The sequence below is a fragment of the Lynx rufus genome, unplaced genomic scaffold, assembly GCF_022079265.1.
Source record: "Lynx rufus isolate CCGP_SWC_20201006 ecotype Redwood Valley unplaced genomic scaffold, mLynRuf1.p SCAF_4, whole genome shotgun sequence".
NCBI classification, from domain to species: Eukaryota; Metazoa; Chordata; class Mammalia; order Carnivora; family Felidae; genus Lynx; species Lynx rufus.
In genome coordinates this window covers 125770359-125797874 of record NW_025814856.1, presented here as the reverse complement: position 1 = coordinate 125797874, position 27516 = coordinate 125770359, and the positions used below count along the sequence as shown (strand labels likewise).

Below are 27516 nucleotides of genomic sequence, written 5' to 3'. Positions count from 1 at the left end.
ACATGGAAATGGAGATAGGCTAGGCGGTTGTCCATAGATTCTCCATATCTTTACTTGGGAAACTCTTTTTTTGTTTTTCCCATCATGACTCAAACATGCCCCAGGGAAGCAGTCTCCCACTCAGTCTAAGTTGCTCAACCCCCACAAGCCATTCTCCATCATAGTCTTCCTTTTTAATTTCTTCTGAGACTTATCACTGCTGTGGTGGTTAATGTTTTGTGTCAACTTGACTGGGCTAAGGGATGCTGAGATAGCTGGTAAAACATTACTTTGGGGTGTGTCTATAATAGTGTTTCCAGAAGAGGTTAACATTTGAGTTGGTATGCTGAGTACAGAAGATGGCCCTCACCAGTGTGAGTGGACATCATCCAACTCACTAAGGGCCAGAATACAAGAAAAGGGCATACTCATGGATAAACCCCTGAGGGTGGGTAATGGGTTTATAGGTGTTCATATATATACTAAATCCATTTCTATTAACTGAGTCCCCACTTATGTGCACCATATGGGTAGGAAAATGACCCAAACTATTCCAATCACAGTCCCCAATTCCTCTGTTGCACCATTACTTGGACCAAGGGATGATCACGTGTGATGATTAGTTTTATGTGTCAACTTGACTAGCCTATGGTACTCAGTTATTAAATTGTATGTTAAATCTATATGTAGCTATAAAGGTATTTTGTAGACATGATGGATATCTAAAATCAGCTGACTTTAAGTAAAGGAGATTATAATGTAGGTGGGCCTCATTGAATCAGTCAAATCAGCCTTTAGAGCAAAACCCGGGGTTTTCCAAAGAAGAAATCCTCTCCCAAGACTGCAATATTAACTCTTGCTTAAATTTTCAGTCTGCCAGCCTGCCCTACAAATCTTAGACTCGTCAGTACCCACAGTTGGGTGAGCCAATTCCTTAAAATAAAACTCTGGAGATACATGCACACACACACACACACACACGTATATGCACCCTGCTTGTTCTGTCTCTCTGAAGAACTATGACTAAGCTGCATCAATCAGCATCCTTCTCCAGGATTTTTAAAATCTTCTTTCACCTCTGATGGCAAATCTTCAAGGATGTGGTAGAGCCCTGAGCAAACGCTCTAGGTAGGATCGTTCGGTTTGAAAACAATGAAACCCACATGGAGGGATGCAGAGGCCAGAGGTGGAGACTGAGATTCCTGGCAGACAGAGAGCATCGGAGCCCCGTTCCATGGGTTTCTGAGGTCAGCTGTAATCCCTTTCTTTCTGTAATTGGGTTGTGTGGGCAGCAAACCTTCTGGCTTAAGCTGGTTTGAAATGAGATTCTGTCACTTTCAAGCAAGTTTTTGTATTGGCAGGAAGTCAACATTGGTTCCGGTTCTGTTTTTTTTCTGCACGAGTCTCTTGAAACCTCTTGGTAGGAGGATCTTAAGTCTTTGCAGGTCATGAGGAGTGAGTGATGACTACACTTGTCCTGATATCCCATGCAGATAGACGATACAGGCACAAAGAAACATTGTTTTCATGCCTAAGCAAATCTCCGGACAAATTTATACCTCTACCTTACCTCCTTGTGATGCACTTTTCCATTTTCAATTTCTCTGCCTAACCAAGTCATGTTCATATTGTATGACCCCCCACTACTGTCACAGCTGATTGGAGCAAGGCTCAACCTCTTACCCAGAGAGGTACCTACAAGCTGGCCAGTGGCCAATCACTTATGAGGTCTGGCTCAGAAAGATGGGCTGGGTGAGTCAGATTCCATTCTCAGGAATTTAGATATAGACAATTTTGAACCTGAGACATAGGGCTAGATGGTAAATGAAACTTCATGATGTTGAGTTGGGGGCACAGCAATTCAAAATACGGTATGTAACACACAAGAAAGAAGAGCAGAGGAAGAAGATGCCAGTTGGTAGAGAGAGAAGCATTTAGCAGATGTGCAGGGAGAAGCAGGTGCCGTGCAGTTGAGTGAGTTCCAGCCCTATTCTCATGAGGTGCAATGATGCTGAGCTTCCTGCCAAGTAAAATAAAGCTTTCTTTATCTGAGTTATTCTGAGATTACCCTCCGTCCCTTACAACCAAACAAGGCCACCTGGAACATGTTCACTGTGATTGGAAAGTGCTTATCACGGGAAGAGCCCCAGACTGCAACACTTTAACTGGAAACAGAACAGGAAATGCTTTTTAGATGGCAAAGCTTCTTAGTAAGAAACATCGACTTGCAAAATGTAAATTCCAATTCATCTGTTAACATTTACAGAGAACAAACAACACTCAAGAGACCTTATTTCTTAATTAAATGAATTTATCCCTCTGTGAATACAGAACTGGTATTTTAGATAAATATAATATCTATGTATGTTATTATATAGTCCGTAAATTTCATTTTTGTGGGAGGAGGAAACTTGGGGAGGCAATGAGTATGAGTACAACCTTGATAGTGGTGATAGCTTCCAAGATGTATACTTACCTAAAACCCATCAAATTTTCTGCAGTAAATATGTATGGCTTTTTATATGTCATAAAGTGGTTAAACAATCTCAATTTTGCTATTGTACATTTTTAAAAGGAAAAAAAGAACAGCAATAACCCCATTTTATTTGTTTGTTTGTTTGTTTGTTTAAGATCTCCTTTTTTAAAAAGTAAATTGTACGCCCAACGTGGGGCTTGAACTAATGATTCTGTGATCAAGACTTGCATGCTCTACCGACTATCAAGTGCCCCAATATTCCCATTTTTAAATGACAATAAAATTTAGAGGACAACAGAGATTGATACCCAACTATAACCAGATCTTTTAAAAGAAGAAAAACCAATGTGGCAAAAAAGGCAAAAATTGTCCTAGTCTTAGAGGAAAGTGAAAAGAATGTTGAAACATACTGAGAAAGTTAAAGAAAGTCATGCAAACCCTATAACAGCTTGTGCTGTCATTTTTTCCTTAAATGAAGAATGCCAGTTACAATGTCAGCCCAGAGACATAATCTGGGACTAATCAGAAATCAGCATTAATCTGCACAGCTTGGGAATGGCCTTCTCAACAGTTGCTCAGTATGTGAATGTCCATTTGTGCAAGATGAATGAGTGCAGGGGCCATAATAAGGCCATGGCATTTGGTTATGATGATGGCCTCTGACGACCTGAGCAATCAATAAATTATAATTGAATTCAACTGACGGCAGGCAGCGTGTGACACAATTCATTCCTGCCATCTCATTCTAAATTCAAGCCTAGAACTGTGAATGCAGGAGCTGGAAAGCAGGAGTGAGGAATACCCTCCCCCCCTTCAGCTTCTCTTGTGGTTTCTAATCTGGAGGTCTTAAGGATCAGAGGTTTACAAAATGGCCACTAGATACTAATCTTCCCAGTAGACAGGTTTTCCTAGATTTTAGTAAGGGTCAAGATTGGTAGTCAGCAAAAATTGTCCATGCATTCATTGACTTCTTCTATAAACATTTTCTTGTTACTGAACTGTGTGTGGGGAGTTGCTACGCAGAGACTCATAGTCTCACGAAGGAGCGATCACATACAGATAATCTAGGACAACGGGCAGTAGCATTAGAAGTATGCTCACAGGGAATTTTCTACGTCAGTTCCTAAGAGGGAATTTTCTACGTCAATTCCTAAGAGGGATTGTCAAAAACAACCTAAATGGGTCAAGGAAGGCTTCCCAAATTTGACGGGTAGTACTTAAGCCAAGTCTTAAGAATGAGCAGGCATCAGCCAGGCAAAGGGGGTGTGAGACATTCCAGGTTCAGGTACTAAATGAGTCAAGTGACAGAGGTAAGAGGTGGCATGTGCACACAAGACAAAGTCATACCGCCTTTCAAAAGGCACGAGAGTGCTGGCTTGAAGTTAACGTCCAGGGTCAATTACCATTTTAAAAACTGAGCACCTAATATGTACTTGTGAATTGCTAGGGTTTCAAAATCGGATGAGGTGTGAAGCTCACCCTCCATGATTCAGCAAGCTTATAAGAATAATTCTGTACCAAAATAAATTAACATAAAATATAAAAGGCACCATCACAGAGATATGAAGAAGGGTCTGTGGAAGCCCCAAAGAAGAGGTGAAAACTAAGATTGGTACCGGTTGTTTAAGGAGATGATTTTGACCTGGGTCTTGGCAAGTGAAGAATTTCTCAGGAGAAGTCCTGAATTCCAGGCACAGTGAACCTGGAAGACTCATTTTCTTGAAGGAGATAAAAAAGTGTGGAGCAATGGATTCTTCAGGGGAGGCTTAGGGATCTTAGTAGAACCACAAACTGACCCTTCTAAGACAACAAGGGAATTTGTATTGAAGTTACGTTTCCATAACACTACTTGTGTGTGGATTTTATTTTGTGTGGCTTTCATAAAGGTGCAAATGGAGATTATGGGGGCAGTAAAATCTGCTCTATTCCCTCTCCATGACTTGGCTCACCACAGAACTAGAGTACTCTAGAGTTCTGGAAGCATCCTCCCCCAAGATAGATAGGGTACATGCCACTAAGGATCCTGGTCCCACATCCCCTCATCTGGTTTCACTACTGTTCCTGCTTCACCTTTCACGAAAAAGTTCTTGATAATAAATCCCTACTTAGATGGTAAGGTAAGAGCAGTAAGAACTAAATCCTCAATCCGACGATTTTCTTTTTCAAAGGACCCCAGGAAGTCAAGATGTTGTCATCACTCATGGAGTGCCAGTGCAGGGCATGCTGGGACATCTAAGGGTTTCTCTGGGCAACTTGCAACAAAGAGAAGAAATATGTGTATTTGTGGGCCAGCCAGGAAACCTGATAGGACTGGGACTTGTCCAGTGTCTGAAAATTTTGCTGAGCTCAAATATGACCCAGGAAATTCCTATTTGTGAGAAGAATCCTGTGCAGTGGGTGGTATAAGGCACAGAAAAGAGTCAGGCAGATAGCCAGATTGTGGTTCCAGGTATTCCTCCTACTTACAAGGCAGCAGTTTGTGAAAGAGGTGATGGGCTGCGGCAACTAGTCCTCAAGGAGAGGAAGGGGTTATGGAGAGCCACAGCAACGTGGGGACCTTGCATACTTCTCTCTAAATTGTGGGACACGGTGCTAGTCCAAGTAGAGATCAAGAGTGCTTGTTAGAGAAACTGAGGCACAAGCCACATCCTGAGACATAGACTGGCATAGGGCAAGGAGAGAAGAGAAATTGGGATGATACATATTAGTGGCTTCAGGTATGCCCAGAGCCTGCCCATGCAAAACAGATCTCAGAGTTGACAGACTTCATGAACTTGTGGGCTGGAAGCTCTAACAGGATTTCTGTTCTGATTAGGACTATCTTTAGGGATAAGTGGGCCTGAGTCTGGGCATGCCCTGGTGGGAGTGGGCATATCCTGGAAGGGCTAGAAAGAGTCAGAGTAAAGGAGCAATGGTCTCAGACCACTAGCGAGGTACAACTATACAAGAACAGCAGCAAGCAGGCCTGTCTCGGGAACAACCACTGCCTGGTAAACGGACTCTCTGAGGCACCAGGCAGGAATGTCTGGGGACATGGCACAGGAACACACAAGAAGGAAAAGTGCTAGGGTTGAACTACCATACCCCACACAGATTCCTTAATTCTTCCTTCTTAGTGATTCAGAGTGGATTTTCCAGCCTATAGATTAGTCACAGCCATTGTTTCTTCCTCTTTTGCTGCTTTTTGCTCAGCCTCTGGGTACCATTGCTTATCCAAATCACAAATGAAGGGAAAGAAGAGGTGAAATATTCTGAAATAGTTTGCATTTTCTATAAAGGTTGGAACAAAGAAGGGATGCTAATCCATATCTGAGGTGACTTTTTTCTGGCACTGAACACACAAGCAGAATCACCCCATGGATGGCCCAAGGGTTCATGACTTATGAACGGTCATCGGCACTAGCATATCGGGTCAATCAATGGGGACACGTGTGAGCAACTGGTGGGACTGAAATGCACTGAAGTGTTTGGTGTTGCCTGTTTTTGTGCAGCACATCACCCCAAAACTCAGTGGCTTCAAACAACAGTAATTATTTATTATCTTACGGTTTCTATTTGTCAGGAACTCAGGAGCAGCTTGGCTTGGGAATTCTGGCTCAGAGTCCCTTTTAAAGTTGCAGTCAGAGGTCAGCTAGGACTGCAGTCACCTGAAGCCTTGATGAAGGCTGGACGATCTACTTCCTCCAGGGTGGTCCACCCTCATGGCTGACAAGTTGGTGCTGGCTGTTAGCGAGAAACCTTACCTCCTTCCCTCGTGGCCCTCTCCACAGAGTTCTTACAATATGGCGACTGACTTCTCCCAGAATGAGCAATCCAAAAGACCGAGGTGGAAGACACAATGTCTTTTACAACTAGACTTGTCAGTCACATGCCATTACATCTATAGTAGTCTACTAGCCGTATAGGCCAGCCTCGCTCTGGTGTGGGAGGGGACTACACAAGGGCATGAATCATCTCCCCAAGGAGATGAGGATCATTGGAAGCTGGCTACCACAATTTCTGAGTATCCCATAACCTGTTACCTCCTGACCATACCTCTGACGTTGCACGTTCCCTTCGCCTAGAATTTTCTGCTGCTCTTTCTTCATGTTCAAGGGCCAGCACTGTTTCCTTTCTCTAAAAAAGCATTGCCGACACTCGCAGACAGCCCTTCACACATACATCTATTTTAGAGCTTGTGTGTCTGTGGACCTGTTTGTCGGCTGATGGCAGATTAAGTACACTTGGGACTGGCATAGACCTGGCACTCAGTAATGCTGGATGAATGGATGAAGGAATGACATCACATCACATCAAAGGGCATCTGTGGTCTATAATTCTCAGTTGCCTCCTGACACTTCAGGATAGCCCTTGGTTGTCATTACAAACCAAATTCTCCCACATGAATAGTTGAGGGGAGTAGGAAGCACATGGCATGACTTGGCTCCTTGCAGACTTTGCTACTTACAAGTTTCTTAATTATAACATTCCAAGAGAGGCATGTGATCATAAAATTCAAAAGCTACCCAAATATTAGCTATTCTTAGATATGTCCTTGTCTCACCAAATGTTGTCAAGTAAGCCAAATAAGTAAGAGAAATTGTAAAGCAAGAGAACATCAACGAAATAAAGGAGTGGGGGGGGGCATGGCCACGAGACAAAAGCACTCAAATGAAGTAGGTAACTTCTGGGGTACCAAAATTACCAAATTTGAAACAAATTATTTTCAACTTGGTTATTGATCTTCAAACTATGCTTTATTCAATTAATTCATGAGGGGATCATAATGAATCTGCAACTTAAGAATTGCTCTTTAGATTTTTTTTCCCCCCTCACAGTGTATGGTAATTTGGGTAGAACCTTGACAACAGTTTCCTGTTTAAACTCTCTAAGTGAAAAGGCCTTACTCAGCAAACAGTTGACAAAAATAAGTTTCAAGGTAATGAGACATGCTTGGGGGAAAACAAAGCAGAGAATTGACTGCGGCTGGGCCCAGCACCTGAGGACAAAGCAGCACTCAGTGACACTCGAACCAGAGTGCCCTGGTTCTCCACCTAGGTGCCATCTTGGTAGTCAATCTATCGAACCCTGTGCTGAGATTCCTGCTCTTGGGGACTCTGGCTTTCCTAACCTGACAATGCCTGTGGAGTCATGACATAGAAAATCCCTTTAATGCAGGAGCAGCCACACTGAACTCCTTGGGCAAACTTCTTAGTGTCATGGAGCCTCAATTTCCCTATCTGTAAAATGTAGATAATGCTATCTACTCCATAGGGTTGGCTACAGTAAACACTATCGATTTATTAACTATACCTAAAAAGGCAGCTCATTCAGTTGAGCATCCGATTTCGGCTCAGATCATGATCTCATGGTTTGTGAATTTGAGCCCCATGTCAGGCTCTGCGCTGACAGCATGGAGCCTGCTTGGGATTCTCTTTCTCTCCTTCTCTCTCTGCCCCTCACTCTGCTCATGTTCTCTCTCTAAACAAACAAACAAACAAACAGTTATAAATAAATAAACAAACATAAATAAATAAACAAACTTAAAAAGACATACCCTTAACACTCCATGCCTTCCCTTTCTCTTCCTAGCTCACCATTCCCTCTCTCCTAACTCTGCTCTCCTACCTCGACTTCCTTACACTTGGATAGCATTTTCTAGTAATTATTTCCTTTAGGGAGCTTTTCCTGGTTCCCCCCCCCCTTTTCATGAACAAGTTTGCTGTGCTATGATAAGATTCTTAGCACTGGGTGCTATATATGAACATTCATGGTATAGGACTGTAGTTGCCTGTTCACTTAGCTGTATTTACCCATTAAAATATAGAGTCCAGAGGGCACAAATTACGCCAAACTTGCCCATCATTGTATTTCCAGCAGTGAACCTAGAACATGATCTATTTTAGGAACTCAATGAATGTGAAAAGAGGAAAAAACAAAAGCAAGAAGGAAAGGGGGAGGGAGGAATGGGGGAAGGAAGAAAGGAAGGAAGGAAGGAAGGAAGGAAGGAAGGAAGGAAGGAAGGAAAGAACACAAAGAGTTGATTCCAAGCCCTGTTTTCTAGAGACAGCAGTCCTTGGGAACTGTACCCCACACCAACATACCTGCGCTACCCAGATATTGTACAAACAAAGGTATTAAGCCAAAGGAGAAAGCAACAGAAATCGTCAGCTGGAGATTTATCATGCCCTTAGGATGTACAGTCCTAAGTAACAGAAGTAAACACCTCATGGAAGGAAAGAAAGAGTCATCATCACCAGAGTGAAACTCACATACCTACACAGTCCCAGCATGACTCTTGGATCTCTTGTACGGCTTCCTCTTCAGGTGTGTAGAGGGGACCTTGGACTGTCTGGAAGCAGAATCAAAACAGACAATAAAAATCAATTGCTAATCTGGAAAATGTTATTGGTCTTCCATATGTAGTAGGAATGACAGCTCATAAACTCAGGTGTCCAAAAAAAAAAAAAAAATACTGCCTCTCCTTATTTTATAGAAGCCAGCCCAATTTTATTCTAGCACTTCCCTCATACCAGGCCTCTTGTTACTCTTGACCTGAGTAACAAGGTCTTGGTGCTAGGCACACTTGAGTTACACTGGAGACGCCAATTATCCCCATCTGTTTGGACCATTTCTTCCTTTTGTTTATTTAAAAATTTAAAAAAATTTTATGTTTATGTATTTATTTTGAGAGTGGGAGGGAGGCAGAACACAAGTCGGGGAGGGGCAGAGAGAGAGAGAGAGAGAAAGAGAGAATCCCAAGCAGGCTCCACACTGTCAGCTCTGAGCCCCAAGCAGGCTCGATCTCACAACCACGAGATCATGACTTGAGCCAAAAAGAAGAGTCACTCAACTGACTGAGCCACCCAGGCGCCCCTGGGTGGACCCTTTCATAGCACCACTTGTGGCTTTATCTGCCAGGACACTGCACATAGTGTTCCCTTCTGGGGTCTTGGCCCCTTGTCAGGATATTTTGGGAAGCCAGGCTGATCGCCACTGTTCCAGGATGCCTGTACTCCACCTTTCTCTTCCCACAGCCAGGTCTTTGTGGACTGTGGGAGGGCACGCGTGAGCCCCTCTCTGCCTTCTACTTCTGCAGATCACTCTGCCTTTGCCACTAAATACCCTTGACCTCTTTATTTTTCCACAAAGCCCTAGACTCTTCATAAGTGCTTGTGAAGTAAAAGCCAGTGGGGCACCTGGGTGGCTCAGTTGGTTAAGCATCCGACTCTCTCTCTCTCTCTCTGCCCCTCCATGACTCACCCTGTCTCTGTCTCTCTCAAAATAAATAAATGAACTTAAAAAAAGCAAGAAAGAAAAAGCCAGGTACTCTGGCCAGTGACTCCTGCTTTCTGCTCTGCCACGTCCCTTAACTGTGCCAATGGAGCACAGAGCAAACGGCTTGCACTAAGAAAAAGGGCAATCACACAGTGAAGACAAAACCAATAAAACAAATGAATGCATGGAAATATTGTCCGTTCATGCAAAGTCCCCGAAGCATGAGGTTAATGTGGGTCTTGACACCCTGTGGAGATAGAGCACGGGGAGAATCATGATTTGCAAAGACACCGCACATCATCAGCTGCCTCCAGCCCACCTTTATATTCTAGGGCTGGACCCAACGAGGGGGCCAAGTAGGGTACCCACAACGGCTAAATTAACTCAGTGCCTCACATGCCTTTTTCCAGCAGGCAGCTGCCTTTCGGGAGCACCTTGCTGGGAAAATCTACTTCTTTATGCCAGCCGACCCCATGTGTTTAGGAGGGAGCAAAACTTTCAGCAGCATTGCATAGAAGATGCCGAGTGTTACCAACTTGAGAAATATAGTTATCGATCTCTGTCCTTTACCCAGAGCTGACTGAGGGATGTGTTTTCTTTTCACATCAATGTGCTAGACTGCTCTTGGTGTGAAAAGACAGCAGATGCTGATTCTATTGCCATCTGAGTGTGTGAATAGGCCTGCGGAGCCCGGGAGTGCTTTCTGGAAGGGGTAAGTGTGTGAACACGTGTGTACGTGCACCCCCCCCACACCCACACACATACAGACACAACCACTCACACACAGAATCACGCACACACTGTCACACACACATATATGCACACACGGTCACACACAGACAGACACAGACACCAGCACATGCAGTTTCACAGGGTTGGTGAAGGTCGAGGCCAGGATCAACCTTACCAAGTCTTGTTAAAATACTTAAAAGTGTATTTTTCTGGCTTCCCTCTCTATAAAATGGTTCCTACTTTTCAGGACCGTTTTCTTGTTTGCCTTATGTTGTTGGCTTTCTGAAGAAGGTAGCCCCAATAAAAAGCAATCTATTGCATCTTCATTATGGTTGATCACATCCATATGCTTCATTGTGTGGTTTCTTAGTACATGCTTGCGTCTTTTATCCCCAGCATCAGCCCCAGACCTGGCCACAGTAGGTGCCTGAAACCAGAGGTGCTTTACCAACTTCATGATTTGCATTTAGAACTTCTGTCTTGGAGACCTCTAGTATTAGCCTAGAATTACGTCTGGTCTCGTGTAGTAAACCTGTGTTTGGTTAATGTCTGCTAGGAGCTGGATCCTTTGCCTCAATGTCTTCTGCTCCTCACCAGGAAGTCATGAAATTGAAAACGTTTTCTTTAGGGAAGCTAAAAGACTTGCCCTGATCACCTGGCCAGCCAGCAACAGAGTTGGGATTCAAACACACATCTTCCTGACTCAGAGACTAGGTATCGCACCGGGTCTCCCCACGTGACCCCATGTGTTCATGGACTTGAGAGCTGGAAGGTACCTAAAGGACATCCAACCTCTTCAACTTTTAGATAAGGAAGCCAAGGGCCAAAAACATTAATTGATTTATTCAGTGGAGTCCCACGGAGCATTACTGGGGAAGCCTGGGTCATGCTCTCGTACTTATAACAAATAGTTCTCTCTCTCCTGTAGAGGGCAAGGAGCTCCACCAGACACCACGGTGCATACAACATGTGGAAGGGGGGCTCTGCTCTTGGGCAGTCATTAAAGAGTTAACAGAAAAAGAAAGAATCAACAGCAATAAAGCACGGTCCCTGAATAAAGTGCCCTCCCAGGAATGGGAGGGAGGAGGGAGATGGCACAGAACGGCTTCTCATCGGAAGTTCGTTTCAAGCTCAGTCTGATAAGCAGAAGAAATGAGCTGGTCACCAAGGACTTTGTCTCGGTCACATTCAGGAATCTGCTCCCTCTTGTCAAGGCACAGGCTCAGTGGGCTCTCCTTTGCCATCAAGTCGCTGTTGGAAGAGCCCTGTTGTCCAGGGTTTACAGTCGGGTAAGAAATTCTTAAAGGCTGCCCGAAAGTGGCTGAAACATCCACTGATGAAGGGAGAAGTTTGTTAGGAGTCCATGCCAGGCAGCGACTGTCGAAACGCTTCCTTGAAAGGAGGTGGTTCCATTTGGTCACATTTAATTCTGGAAATAGCTCAAGGAAGAGGTTTACACAACAGGAATTTTCCTGTGGATTAAGTTGAATTGTTATAAATAGCAGCGTACCTGACATCTTGATTTAAAGCACAAATAAATTTCTGGCAAACATTCGTCTTGATCACGTGATTCACCATTTACTCACCAACGTGGGGCCTACTTCTATGGGTGACCATATTCCAGACAGGAGGAGTCAGGTTACCATCCTACCTGAAATAAGCCTTCTCCTCACCCTCTAATGTCCAGACCCCTTGGAAAGGACCCAGAGTCCGTGTTTGAATTTCCACCACCCCCTAGAGCCCTCCCCAGCATCTCTCCTACCTCTCTGCACTCCTACGCCGACAGGTGTTCTGCACAAAAATATCAAAATAGAGCCAGGAAGGAGGCGTTGGTCATAGCTTTAAAAATACTGCTTTGTTTTTTTCAATAAATAATGTGCGGTGTATACCTGATCAGCTTTTTCTATTTTTAAGATAACTTCTGTAACTTTAGAGCAATTCTTCATGTTGCTGAAGAGAAGAGAAATCTGAAAGAATTTTAGATATTGATTTTTACAGACAAAGGAAAAATCCTGAATTGTTCCGTTCAGCACTTGGTGTTACCAAGGGCATGCTACCCAATGATCCTGCTCTACACCGAACACCACACAAGAATACCTGAGCCAGAGACGGGCTAGATGTCACCAGCCCCATTCTCCTTTTTTTCCGGGCATGTAAAAGAAGCGTATTTCCCAGTCTCTTTTGCAGTTAAAATATGCCCACGTGACTGGGTCTCAACAGCGGAACGCCGGAGGAAGCAACGTATGTGACTTGCAGATGAGGTCATGAGGCCCCTTCGCGTGGTCCTCTTTTCTCCTTCTTTTTCTTTTACTGCAACTCTGGATAGGCTGAAGGAGCCTGAATCCCCACGTTACCATAAATAACTGCACAAGCCTCCAAGGTGAGTGCCATGCATAAGAGAAGGCTTTACTATGTCATGAGACTTGAGAGTTTCTGTTACTGCAGCAGAGCCTAGTGTGCTAATTAGTACTTTGTCTTCTCTTGCCCCACCACACATGACACAGCAATGCTGGACTGTGGCTGCCACCGGGGATGGGATGGGTGTGGCCAGATCCCCTCCCTCAGGACTCACTTCCCTAGCTTTCAGGAACGGTACATATTAACTTGGAATGATTCTGTCTTGAAAGATCTGGAAAGGATGAGAGGTATTTTATCTTGTTTACTATATTGCCGTTACTTTCACTTATCTCGGGTCCACTTAGCAGAACTCAAAGTCTCAGTTTCTGGAGGGCAACCTTTCTTCCTACTATTGAAGAAAAGCTATGGGTGCCTGAGTAGCTCAGTCAAACATTTGACTCTTGACTGCGGCTCAGGTCATGATCTCCTGGTCAAGAGATGGAGCCCCACATCGGGTTCCACGCTTTAGCGTGGAAACTGCTTGGGATTCTCTCTCTCTTCCTCTTTCTCTGCATGCTCTTCCTCTCTCTAAATAAGTAAATAAACGAACATTTAAAAAAAAATAAAAGCTAAATGCACTGAAGTTATGCTATGGAGAAAGGGAGAGACGGAGTGCCTTTGAAAGATTCCCAGTGCATGGAAGAGAATGGAAACAGTGATTTTCCCCAAAACCGGAGGCTGGGATTCCATCCCTGGCAGCAGATGGGGAGAAGGCTGCCACGGTAGCTGAGGGGGACTAATGTCCAGCACGTGTTCTCTTGGAGTTGAGGAGAATGCACGGCAATAGAGTTGATATTTTATGTCCTCTTAGTCTAGAATTTTAGAAGTTGCCAAGTGAGATTTCATTTATTTTTATGGTAATATTTCTTATATAAGAGAGCTTGAGGTTGAGGATTTACCCTTAATACATTCATACGTAAATCAAACTAGAGTGAACTTCTCTGAGGGTGAGAATATATCTTTAACTGTGTGACTCTCTCTCTTTGTATCCTAGCTAGAGGTTTCTGAAATGAGCAACACTTTCTCAAAGGCTTGACAGCCCTCCTCCACTCCTTTTGTTCTCCTAGAAAAAAAACATTGTTGAATATAAAATGCCGTTCCCCACATCTGGCATATTGTACTGACCTTGGGAACACACATCTGAATATCTTACTTGGAGGTTTATTTACAGCCTGCCTTATAATTCAAGATAGATAATTCTTTACCCCCTTGCACCTTGATGAGATGTATGAGATTTAGGCGTTTGGCTGGGTAACAGTTGGTTTTGGATGAAGGAGACAAATAGATGTGCAGCACGTTCACAAGAGCCACCTGTCTTGGGAGCCCCCATGTCATCCGGTACTATCACCAGCTAGTGATATTGTGCCTACACACGTCATCAACACTTGAGAAAATGATGACAGCCCTAGCCGCTTATGGGACATGAGTACCTAGGATGGAGAATGAGCCCGAGTTGCAGATAATTCTGCCTGATGGAAAGCCTAGGGTATTGCAATGTGGGGAGTTTGACCCTTTAAACTCTACAGAGCAGCCCATAAATTCACCCGTGTGATGCCATGATAATCAAAGGTGTCATGAGGTGAATAAAATGGGACCTCCCAATGTTCTGTGAGGAAGACGAGCTTTGGCCTTCCCCATGTGGACTTCTCTGGCTCTGTTCCTACTCCATCTTTCTCAGCCTGCTCTGCAACATATTGAGCTCTGAGTGCTACCTCATAGGCCTCCATGTCCTCTGGCTTCTGATTGGGAAGAGACTTCTCACAGGAGGAGACACCAGCAGGGAATTGGGAGGAGACAGGGCTGGGAGGTTTATGCTCTCTGCTCCTTCCCGGGTCACAGGTTGGCAGTGAGTACATTCCTCCACAGAAGGTGACAGCTCCTGTTGGTGACCCCTCCCTTCACCGTCACAACTCCTTCTGGGTTTTGACGACCTTTCCATTCCCTTGCCTAGTTACTTCTAAGAATAGTCGTGGCTCCCAAATGTTAATGGGGCTTCTCTAACCCCACTCACAATTGTATACAGGGTCTTTTCATTAAACTCTCAATTTACCCCCATTTTAGTGTACCAACACAATATGATATAACATATTATCCTTAGACCCCCCCCCCCACAGGACTGTGTGCCTGCAAAGGTAGGTGGCGATGAAAAGGGAGATCTAGTAATTATAACAACCTTCCTTAGAAAATCCTGACTTTATATCATATCATGTCATACCCTATCACATTATAATATTAAATTATATTACATTAGCGAACCTCAACCTTCCAACAGAATTTGTCTACTTTTATTTCCAAGGGTGTATATGTGCTTCAAAACTACTTTTTTAAGAGCATTGAACCACAGGTGACTGTTTCTTCAAAGATTAACACGTTCTTCTGGGTTTCAACAACGTTCCAGGCTGTTCTCTGCCCCAATTCAGCCAACCCTGTTACTCACCATGCATTTCAGGCCTCCATGCAGTTTCTTCCTCGAACATCTCTTCCATCTGAGATCTCCACCTCCCCTCTGAATTCATCTGCTCAGCGAATTTGAATGTCTGCTAAATTGTGTGTCCTCAAAATGCTAGATCCCTCAAAAAAAAAAAAAAAAAAAAAAAGACGCACCAGAGCCTTTTCTAAAAAACCCACTCTCCTCTCTTTTAGGCTCCAGAACCCCTGCACTTTGTTCCGCTCGGATGACCTTCTACTCTGTACTCCGACTGTTGTTCTCATGCCTGTCTTTGCCATTATATTATGAGCTTCCTGAGGATGGCAAACCCATTTTGACCTTCCCCATCTCTTTAAGCACCACATACATACATATCAAGCACATAATATATTCTTAGTTAATGTCTGAGGAATCAAAACGAATCACCGGGATAGCTTACCCCCATCTGGCAAATGCCCCGAGAAACCGATATGATATGGAAGAATGGTTTGACAGGCTGGAATCTTTGTCAGATGTTCCAGACTTGAGAACCCAGGGGTTCTGGCCAATTTGAGCAATTTATACAGTGATAGTATAAACCCCATAAAGAGAGCATTTCAGAGAGAGCTAGAACAGAGAGCTTGCCCAATCTGAGATGTCCCAATCGCAAAATACACTCTGTTCCCTCACCTCCTCTGCCCTGCTCTTCCCCAGAGCTCTAAATAACCAGCCTGGACAGCTTTTAGTAACTCTGGAAAATGTATGTAACTGCTGATAAAGTCTAGCCCAAACATCCCTCTCACACTGCGCTGACTCATTTGCCCAAAATATGCCTGACCAGTGAGGCAGAAATAATGATTCTTACTGGCTTTTAACTACCAGGCTCCCCAGCTCTATTTCCTTTAGTCCTAGGGGCACATTCTAATTTGGTACAGAAAAGAAAATGAGAAGTACGCCTGCCAGTTCCCATCCTAGAATGACTGAAGAAAGAAAATGTGTGCAGTTGTGTTAAAGGTCCATGTGTTTATATGAAAGTGTCATTCACAACCTCCGCTCCCGCTTCACACCCAACCATCACTCCCATCACCATAGATCTGTCTTAACCTAATTTCATCTTGGAGTTCTGCCATTGTCCTATAGTAAAAGAAATGAGAGTAAACATCACCGCAAGAAGGAGATGAAGAATAACATCTTCTTTACAGAAACTTTCAGAAATGCCTTTCTGCTTCGCTGTGGGGGTTGCTTAGATTGACAAACAATGGATTAGATTTATTTTATGTTAGAAATACTGCAAAAGGTGTCATCCAAGCAGTGTTCCCCTTCTATACTGGATCCGAGAAAGGTTACAGCCAGTGTTTGCACTCCATTTACAAGAGTGTAGGTCTCCATGAGACATAGTTTTGTTTAACCCTCATTTCTGGTTCCATTTATATTCGTGTCCCTCTGGCCCTTTTCTTTGTCTTCTGCTCTTAGCTTGTCTTGGTATATCTTCTGTATCTTTGCAGGATGTCAGAATACTTTGTGGAAAAGGAAAGGGCATACCAAAAGTTTAAAGATCACTCTGAACTCAAGGTAGATAAGTCAAATCATCTAAACTTAACGGCAATTACTCTCAAAGTGAGGGCCGAGATATAGGAACAAGTATTTTGCATCCTCGTACGCAGAGACCAGAGGAAGAAGGGAAGAATCAATCCACAGACAGTCATCACACTCCCTCAATACACAAAATCATATCACCTCTGTTTTCTCTTACACATGACTGGTGTCCAGAAAGAACTGATATTCTTGACCCGCTGTTTGTGAAATTAAGAAGGGGAACACAGGTGCGCATATTAGTTTGTGTATTAAGGGATACCTGTACAAGTATGTTGTAAGGGTTAGATGTTGGCACTGATTCGTGCATTTACATTAATTCTCAAATGAAAACGGGAATCCATTCAGTCTGTCTTTTTTTTTCAACATTTATTTTTTATTTTTGGGACAGAGAGAGACAGAGCATGAACGGGGGAGGGGCAGAGAGAGAGGGAGACACAGAATTGGAAACAGGCTCCAGGCTCTGAGCCATCAGCCCAGAGCCCGACGCGGGGCTCGAACTCACGGACCGCGAGATCGTGACCTGGCTGAAGTCGGACGCTCAACCGACTGCAACACCCAGGCGCCCCGGGTCTGTCTTGATACCTTATCATTTAGAGCTAAGCTACGCTATGCACCCTGTTTTGTATCTTAACAGAATAATTTGGAAAATCTAAGATCATAGAATGCTAAAGCTGAAAAGACCTCTATAGTAATCTATTCCAAGCATAAACATGTGTATGCGTTTTTATGTTTTTTAAACTTAGTTGCAAAATTAGCTTATACTTGATATAAGTATGTCAAATTGAAAAAAAAAAAAAAAAGTCAAATTGCCCTAATGTATAAGAAGCAGAATGTAAGTCTTATCACTTCTACTCATACTTCCCAGAATAAGCACCACTAATAGGAGCTTTTATTCATTCATTCATTCATTCATTTATTCAAAAAATATTTATCAAGAACAGAATTACATATTAAGCAAGAAAATCAAGACAGGCAGAAAACAATAAATAGATATAGAAAATAACTTCAGTTAGTCACAAGTGCTGCAAAGAAAAGCAAAGTACAGTGGTCTGAAGTACAGTCCATGTAGAGTGACGAGTTCAGTCTTTTCAGACAGAATGTGAATGCATGGCAAAGGGAACAGCAGATCTAAGTCCAGCAAGCAGGAGTGTTCTAGGTATGTTCTAGAACAGCCAAGTGGCCAATATAGCTAAGGCGTTCTGAGGAAGAGGAAGAATGTACAAGATGAGATTAGAAATGTCAATAGTAGACAGATTTTATAAGTCCTTCAGACACTGTAAGGAGACTCGTTTCTTTTCCAAGTGTCAGGAGAAACAGTTGGCTGGTTTTAAATGGGAGAGTGCAACTTTAATAGCCAAAAAGTTCTTGTGTGGGGAAAGTGATCTAGGGGGATGCCCAAAGATTAATTTTCAAGGAGTCACCATCCAGAGGGAAGAATTACTCTATATGATGGTTTCTGTAGTATTTACGCTAATAACTGCTTCCTGTTGCCTTAAATCCTACAAGACTATTAATAACAATAAAAATTCACAAGCTGGCCTAGCAGACTCAGAAAGATCTACCTGATGTCATGCCAATACCTGAGTTCACAGAGTGGCCAAATGAGGCTCAGGGACAGTGGTCAGCTGACAATACGCTCAGCAGACTCACCTGTCTGCACCTGTTCTTTATGCAATAACTAATATCTATGTATGTTCTTTATAACAATTTTATTTTCAAATAGTTTAAGAGTCATAAGAAGTATCAAAAACAGTACAAAGAATTTTCACGTACCCTTCGCTCAGCTTCTTCCAATGATAATATCTTACATCACCATAGGCCATGTCAAAACCAGGACTTTGGCATTGATCTAATGCTATTAGGTACAGACCTTATTTGGGTGCCACGAGTTTTTACAGGCTCTCTTCTTACATTATTTACTTTGAGGGAATTTATAGTGCTATGAAATTTTATCCCAGGTGGAGATCCTAGTAACCATCACCACAATCAGGATACAGACGGACTTATCGCCACAGAGAGACGGCCCCGTGTTAGTAGTTCATTGTATCCATTGTTGAAAGCCAGCTTGTGATTTATGAATACTCAGAATCTGGACAGGAAGAATTCTTCTATTTGTGCTTCTTTAACCTTTAGCTTATTATATTCTATAAATCTACTTAATACCATGTTTCTAGACCTTTAAACATCACAATATATAAATATTTACACATGTCACAAATTATCTTAAATATTTAAACATTGATTTAAAGTGTAAGTAACAAAGTGATCCAAAACATTTCAATGGAATCTGTCTAATTTGTCACCTTTTTATTGATTCAATCACCTTGGACTTCAAAATATTTAGAAGTTTATTTTTATAGGTTTATTTACCCTAATACAAAAGCAATGATACTATGATTGTGATTCACTTTTTCACTTCTTTCTATATTTATATTATACCTCCCCAAGGTTATAGTGATTCTGCCAGACTCAAAAGAAAACACCATCTCCACAAATCTGGTAGGATGATGAGTTCTGGAGTATTAAATAACTAACTGATTCTTGGTCATAACATGAGATCTGGTCGTGTTTAGGATCTTTCAAACTAGAAGGGTGTTCATAAGACCCCCCCTTCTTTTTTTTTTATGATCAATGCTCCCTTGTAAATGGAACTTTTCAAGGTCATACCTTTAAACAAAACAAATCACACCTTCCTCCAAAAAAAAAAAGAGGAATGTTTCACTTTATTGCACCCTGGCCTACATGGCAAAACCCATTGTCTTCTGAAATTTATTCACAATTTTGATATAGTCCGTTAGAATTTTTGAAAATCTGGGTATAACTTTATTCGAATATTATTATAATTAAAAGCCTTATCCATGGTTTTGTGATTCAAGAGATGAGAACCTAGTCTGTGCAATCTACTTTCCCCTTGGGTCCATCAACTTGATGCATTCTTTGGAACTCTCTTTCCACCTGAGCTCTGGGTTCCCATCCTTCCTATCTTTAGTAAAATCCTTTCTTCTCCCAGAAATAACTTGTTTGCTCATAATTCCCAAAATGTACCTGTTCCTGCCTACACCGAGAAAAATTCAATATATACTTCATCTAAATAACTTACCCACCTGTATCAACTATCCCATATACATTACAATGAACACAAATAAGCATATACTGTTATAAGCACTATTTTTATTTTACAGCTATCTTTTAATACATCTTATTAAATGGAATCTGCTTTCATTCAGGCTTTTTGATGATGAACCTGCCACACCTTGGCAAATATGTGCCCTATAAGCAACACTAGGGCATTTTCTCATAGCATATTTGTGTTCTGGCCAAAACAAGATGTTCTACTCCCAACTTGATTTTTTTTTTCAAGCCCAAGACATGGAGTTAGGCACTCGCCAAGGATCTTTGTTTCCTTTAGTGACAAATAGCATTAAAGACCAAATCTTGTTTACTTAACAATGTACTATGGGTTCTGTATAACATCAGAGCATATAGATTTAAATCCTCTTCTTTTTAAATATGCTTACTTTCAGTAATTTATGATTATAATGAATTTTAAGATGTAGGAAAATGCCAATTAAACCTAAAATTTAACTGCTTAGAAAAAACTGTCAGTTACCATCTCTTTCTCTCTCTCTGCATATATGCAAATGGAGGCATACATTACATTTTTTGAACAAAAAATGGAAAGTCAAGGAAAAAAATAGTTTAAGGGATTCAAATAAAAACCAGAGTCTTTATTAGTTGATGTACATCAGCGAGAACCTAAAACCAGGTTAATCCCCAGACCAAAGCATAACTAAAGTTCTACAGGAGAGGGAAAAGGTGGGGATATCTGTCCCTGTGGTGTGGCCTGGATTGCTTTCTTTTCTTTTCTTTTTTTTTTAAATCTCTAACTCCTGCAAAAATTGTGGTTGCAAGAGGTAAAGAATGTTCTAGTTTCTCATGCTTTTTGCTGAGGATCACTGGTACAATCCCATTCGAGCAACTGTCATAACAATTCTTTCAAGAGCTATTTTTGCAAGCTTTGTGGTTTGTCAAGTTTGGAGGTAGGGAAAGAAACACAGGGAAATAGTAGAAGGTAAAAAGAAGGAAAGGAGGCTAGGGTCAAAGCAAGGAAAACGGAGGTCTGTTGTAATTCATCTATAGAGTTCATCCTAAGTTATTCAATTATTAAATGTAATTTTACCTGAATTTAATAGAAGACAAAGGGATGAGCAAAACTGAAACAATTAATAAACGTTATATCATTATTTCTTCACAACAGAAATATTTCCTGAAAGATCCCTAAAGCTAAGGGAATCTGCCTTTGTAAAAAGTGGTAAAAGTCAAAAAACCAAAATTTTCTATTTGGATTCATTTTGGAGAACACTGATTACATTCCCACTAAAGATGAGGAAATTAGCATTCTCACATCTCCTCCCACAGTCTTCCTGCCCACATGCATACTGCCATTACATCATTAATTCTCACAATAATGTCACCTAGGTCTATATGCAAGTGGATCCGAATTTTCATGAGCAGAGCTTTTACTGTGAGTTCTCCATTTTGGAATTTTTTATTTTTACTAATCCAGTAATAAAATAACATTGAGATTAAAAAAAAATTTAATGTTTATTTATTTATTTTTTTTTTTTAATTTTTTTTTTTAACGTTTATTTATTTTTGGGACAGAGAGAGACAGAGCATGAACGGGGGAGGGGCAGAGAGAGAAGGAGACACAGAATCGGAAACAGGCTCCAGGCTCTGAGCCATCAGCCCAGAGCCTGACGCGGGGCTCGAACTCCCGGACCGCGAGATCGTGACCTGGCTGAAGTCGGACGCTTAACCGACTGCGCCACCCAGGCGCCCCTAATATTTATTTATTTTTGAGAGAGAGAGAGAGAGAGTGTGTGATTGGGGAAGGGCTGAAAGGGAGGGTGACACAGAATCCCAAGTAGGCTCCAGGCTCTGAGCTGTCAGCACAGGGCCTGACTGGGGGCTCAAACTCACGAAAGGTGAGATCATGGCTTGAGCCAAAGTTGGCTGCTTAATTGACTGAGCCACCCAGGTGCCCCTAGAAATTTTTTTAATAAAGATTCACGAGTTCATTTTTGTTTTTGTTTTGTTTTTATCTAAAGTGTCATATAATTAATTATCATTTTATGTGGGAATAATATCCTAGAACCGTATAAGGCAAAACAAAATGGCACTCTAGAACATATTTGACCAGCAGAACTCTCTACAATGATGGAAATGTTCTATATCTGTGGCTATTGAGTCCTTAAAAACATGACCAGAATGAACAAAGAACTCAACTTTCCATTTAAAAAAAAATTTTTCAATTAGTTACATTTCAATGGCCACACGTGGTTAGTTGCTACTGTAATGGACGGCCCAATTCTAAAAGATAATATACAAGACTATTTTCATGACCTGGGAGGGAAAAGATTTCTTAAACAAGACACAAAAAGCATGAAGCATAAAAGAAAATGTTGATAATTTCTATTATATTAAAATTAAGAACACCTTTTTATGACAAGATACCATTAAAAGAGTAGAAAGGAAGCCACAGAACAGAAGGAATTTGCAACACCTTTCTGGGAAAGGGCTTCTATACAAAACATTGAGAGAATTTCTAAAATTCAGTCAGAAAAGCACAGACAAGGCAAAAGAGGCAAGGTACTTGAACTGTAGGTGCTTGTTTATAAGGCTTATTCAAATGGCTCATAAATACATGAAAAGCTGCTGGACTTGGTCATCAGGAATATGAAAATGAAAGCTGTGCATACACCAGAATAGCTAAAGTTAAAGAGACTGACATTACTATGTGTGAGTAAGAATAAGGAGCAACTTGAACCCTTATACATTGCTGGTAAATTGGTAAAACTTTGGGAAAGGTTCTGGCATTATCTGTGCAAGCTGAACATACACGTTCTCTTTGAGAAAGCATTTCCAATCCTAGGTGTAAAAAGGATAGGAATGTTTGAACATATACACAAAAAGACACATACAGGAATAATCACAGAATCATGATTCATAATGGCCCCAAACTAGAAACACCTTGAATGTTAAGGGTAGAAGGAAAAATTGTGCATATTCATACAGTGAAATTTTGTGAAGCATTTTACAAATAGAATTATAATTACAGGAAATAACAAAGATAAATCTCACAAATATAATATTGAGCAAAACAAGGTAGACTTAGGAGAATGATTCCACCTTTGTGAAGTTCAAAGATGGGTGAAATTAAACTAGAGTATTACACATCAGAATACTATTACCTTGGAATAGAAGGGAAGGGGTAGTAATTGGGGCTGCCATGAAATGTGCTTTTGAGATGTTACTAAAGTTTTATTTGTTGATCTGATGCTGATTACACAGATGTTTATCTCATACTTTTCTATGAAGAGTTACATTTAGGTTTTGAATACTTTTCACTATGTTTATTATTCTTCAATAAAAAATATTTTTAAGAAAGAGATCTTGAACCCCAGAGAACAATTAGAGAGTGACCATTTCTTAATTAAATGCTCTCCTTCTTTAAATTGTTGACCAACATTGGCATACATGCATAAATAAATAAATACATAAATAAAATCTCATTTTTATTTGTTTTTAGTTAGTAGTGATTTTACTGGATATTTTTATTCACCTTCTGTGAAATGTTTATTCATAGCCTTTTCTCACTTTTTATGGGGTACTTCTCATTTTCATAATGATTTATGAGAACATTATCCAGTATGGATATTGTCCATCTATCTGTCCATTAGGTTGCAAACATTTACTACGTTGGTTTGTCATTTAATTTTGTTTAGAGTAAAATTTCACCATGCCAAGTTTTAAATTTTATTTCTATTAAGTTAATCTCATCATATCATTTCATTTTTTGGTTTCTGAGCTTTTTTGATTGCTTATAATAGAATCAGGGTGAAAGTGACTGATCAAGGGGGTGCATATCAGGAGATGTGTCCATTGGGCAGTATCTTCACAGACTATCTACCTCAATGGACATCTTCGTCTTGGTTTTGGTCTTGTCCACAATAAGAATGTCTTGGGTTTTCCATAGATATTCGTTGTTGGTTTCTAGCTTTTATTAAGATAAGGAAGGATCTACCATACACAGAGGTTTATGAGAATGGATGCTTAATAGTGTCAAATGTAATTTGCAATTTATAAAGATGATCCCGTGGTTTTCTCCTTTAAAATATTTATGTAGGGGCGCTTGGGTGGCGCAGTCGGTTAGGCGTCCGACTTCAGCCAGGTCACGATCTCGCGCTCTGTGAGTTCGAGCCCCGCGTCAGGCTCTGGGCTGATGGCTCAGAGCCTGGAGCCTGTTTCCGATTCTGTGTCTCCCTCTCTCTCTGCCCCTCCCCCGTTCATGCTCTGTCTCTCTCTGTCCCAAAAATAAATAAATGTTGAAAAAAAATTCTTTAAAATATTTATGTAATGACTTCCATTAATTGACACAATGCCTAACCTTGAACACTTCTTCCATGTCTGAGGTAAACCTTATCAGTCTGTTTGGTCTGCTATAATGAAAGACCAGAGACTGGTATCTTCTATACTGAAGAAATTTATTTCCCCCAATTCTAGAGTCTGAATAGTCCAAGACCAAGGCACTGGCAAATTCAACATCTAGTCAGGGCCTACTTTCTGGTTCCTAGATGGTGCCTCCCTGCTGTGGCCTCACATGGTGGAAGGAACTAGGGAGGTCTGTGGGGTCTCTTTTATAAGGGCATTAGTCTCTTTCATGGGCGTTCTACACTCAAGACCTATGCAGCTCCTGAAGTCCCACATTCTAATATCTTTGGGGGTTAGGATTTCCAAATAGGAATTTTAGGGGGATACGGACATTCAGGCCATAGTGCTCCCCACCATGGTCAAAGCGCATCATTCTTCAATATGCTAGCAGATTCATTTGTTAGAATTTTACTGGAGAATTTTCCATTTATGGTCATGCATGAGACTGACATATAGTTTCTTTAATTTTGTAGCACATTTCCTAACTGCTTCATTTTATGAATAAAGGATATGAGACCAGAGAGGTGAAATGAATGAATGTCTCAAATTAGTAAGAGAACTTCTAGAAATAATGCCCTCTGACTCCAACTCAATGACTTTCCTACCATGTGATGCTGCCAGTGTTTCAAAATATTCTAGGATTATATGTTTGTTTGTTTGTTTGTTTGTTTGTTTGTTTTGGTGTTAGGACAGTCTCCAAATCTTTATAATCCTAGAAATTGAAGAAAGTGTCCAACATCGTCCAGTTAACATTTATTAACTGTAAGTTATTCAAATAGTGTTTATGTGTAACTCATCTTCTGCCAGATCCCATTAGCCTCTGTGTATAAATGGATATAATTAACTCCCTTAATAATAGCTTTAATAGGAGCTTAAATAGCTCCTTTCCCCCTGGTTATTAACTCACAGGGATTCCCAGGTCATGCGCCCTCTCTAGGTCTCGTCCAATTAAACTACAGAGTTCCTAGATTGGTCTCACCCAAGTTTTTGGGGTGCTCTCCACTACCAGGTGGCCTGTTCTTTCTCCCATTCCGCCACACTCATGATTGCATCCAAGGCCAACTGAAGGATGGCACATCACATGAGCCTCTCAGGAAAGCTATGCCTATGCCAAGGATGCTATTTCTAGAATTACTCCAGCAGCAGTGTTGAAGTTCTAAAGCCTTTCCGTCATTCTGGCAGTACTGTTTGGGCCCACGTACTGCACGTGTAATACCTTTGGAAAACTTATCCCGCCTACTCTCCAAAATCAGGGGAAGAGTCCAGGCTACCTGTGCCATCCCTTCAGGGAATGCTCCCCGCCTCCAGCCTCACTCTGCTATAGCCTGCAGTCCCCACAGGTCAGTGACTAGTCACCCATCCCACTTGTGGATCAGGTACTTTGGGGCACACTGGAACCTAACCTTTGGCTCAGAATCGGTCCTCTACTATGAATGTGTTATATTTGTGTATATTTTTTCCCTAAGCTTTAGGAGCAAGGAGAGAAGGAAGTCCATGGAAATAAAGTGATGCAAACCTAACACTGAGCATAAAGTTAAGAGGCCCAACCATCTCCAAATGCTCCTAAGAACGCCTCTGTATGTAGAGAAGTAGGTAATTATCAGGTGATTTTGCTCCACAGATTAAATTCCACAGATTCAGACTAACCCCCATGCTTTTAAGGAGCTAGAGATATTTTGAAATCATCCAAAGGGTTATGAAGGTACACACCCTCCTGAGGTTGTGTAAAGAAATACATCTAAACAAAACACCAGCAGAAACGGCAACAATCTGTGAGATTTAGCCTCAAGTCTTTGGCGTAAGATTTTTATCTAAAGCCAAAGGTAAAGAGAATGTGATGAAATTGATGATTGATTCGGCTAAAAATTTGAAGCAATTTTGTCTTAGAGTGTTTTAAATATCAAAAGTAGTTTTGACATCTTAAAATATCAAAAGAGAGCTAATGTTCCTTTAAGGAAACATTAGACTTATAACAACTTAGAGAAAAATTGCTTGACAAAGAAGCTTTGAGAGTAGATTAGCTTATTAGACATTTGAAACCATTAAAAAGAAACAATACTTTAAGGAGTGTGGCCCTTCCAAAAAATGGCTCAATCCTTGGAACTGCATGGAGACACTGGATGTAGACCAAGAAACACCAGAAACCGAATGATCAAGCAAGCTTTTCAGTAGAACTCTATACTCGAGAAGAGACTTATTGAGTAATTTCCAATAATTCAGTAACCGTTTTGAAAAGAAAAGAAAGCATTCGCACCTTTTACAAGACTGAAATAAACCCCCGGGTCTTTGCACGGCTGTTCCATCCACCTGGGTGCCCTCCCCCTGCTGGTCTGCCTAGCAAACTCCCACACGCCCTCCATAAGCATCTCACATTAACACTTCCTGTGTGGTTTCTTCCTAATTTCCTTAAAAAAAAAACCAAAACCCACACAGATATGTGTTATTCTCTACTCCCACTTCATATGGGTTCTGTCTTGTCACAAATACAGTACTGCCTTGTAATCATCTGCACTCCCCTAAGCAGAATATTTACTTCTTTTAACTTTAGCAACTCCACAGCACCTCAACCAGCACCAGCCACAGAGTGGGCACTCAGAGTCTCTGATGAACGAATGGCACGTCAACGTAGGGAATAACGTTGTACACATTTAAATTCCAAGCATGACTTCACAAAACGTTTGTGAGGAATACGTTGTGAAAAAATAGATTGCAAACATGTGTGTACAATTAGATTACAGCTATAAAAGAACCATGGCTTTATAGACTCGAAAGTAAAACCATCAAAGTATGTGTTCATGTTAGAGCGATTAAAATAGTTTCCCTTGTTGTGTTATCTTTCCAAATTTTTTTTGTTTTGTTTTGAGGGTTTTTGTTTTGCTGTTTGTTTTTTTTTGTAACAGCATGTCACCCATGGATTTAACGTGACTGTCACAGGATGGTAGAAGAAGACTCTTCCTGTAATTGGTTTCAACTGAAGCATCAACACAATAAATATTAGATTCTAGTAACGGAGGCATAAACCTGTCCATCACTCTCAAACACAGAATTTATAAAGTTAATAAAATCTCTCAAATTTTGGATGGTTCAATGAGATCAAGGTATATAAAGCATTAGAGAAAAGCTTTGGAGAAGAGTTCAGTGAAACATTTTTTTGTTTTCTTTTTGGACAGACCTGTTG

General features: G+C 41.3%; 1 long non-coding RNA gene across 1 annotated transcript in view; it reads right to left on the bottom strand.

The window, feature by feature from the left end:
- Positions 1-27516, bottom strand: part of LOC124524698 (uncharacterized) — a 46056-nt gene that overhangs the window by 9113 nt on the left and 9427 nt on the right. Inside the window, exon 2 of the long non-coding RNA XR_006965301.1 lies at positions 8711-8786. This is a non-coding gene — a long non-coding RNA (uncharacterized LOC124524698). The remainder of the gene's footprint in view (positions 1-8710; positions 8787-27516) is intronic.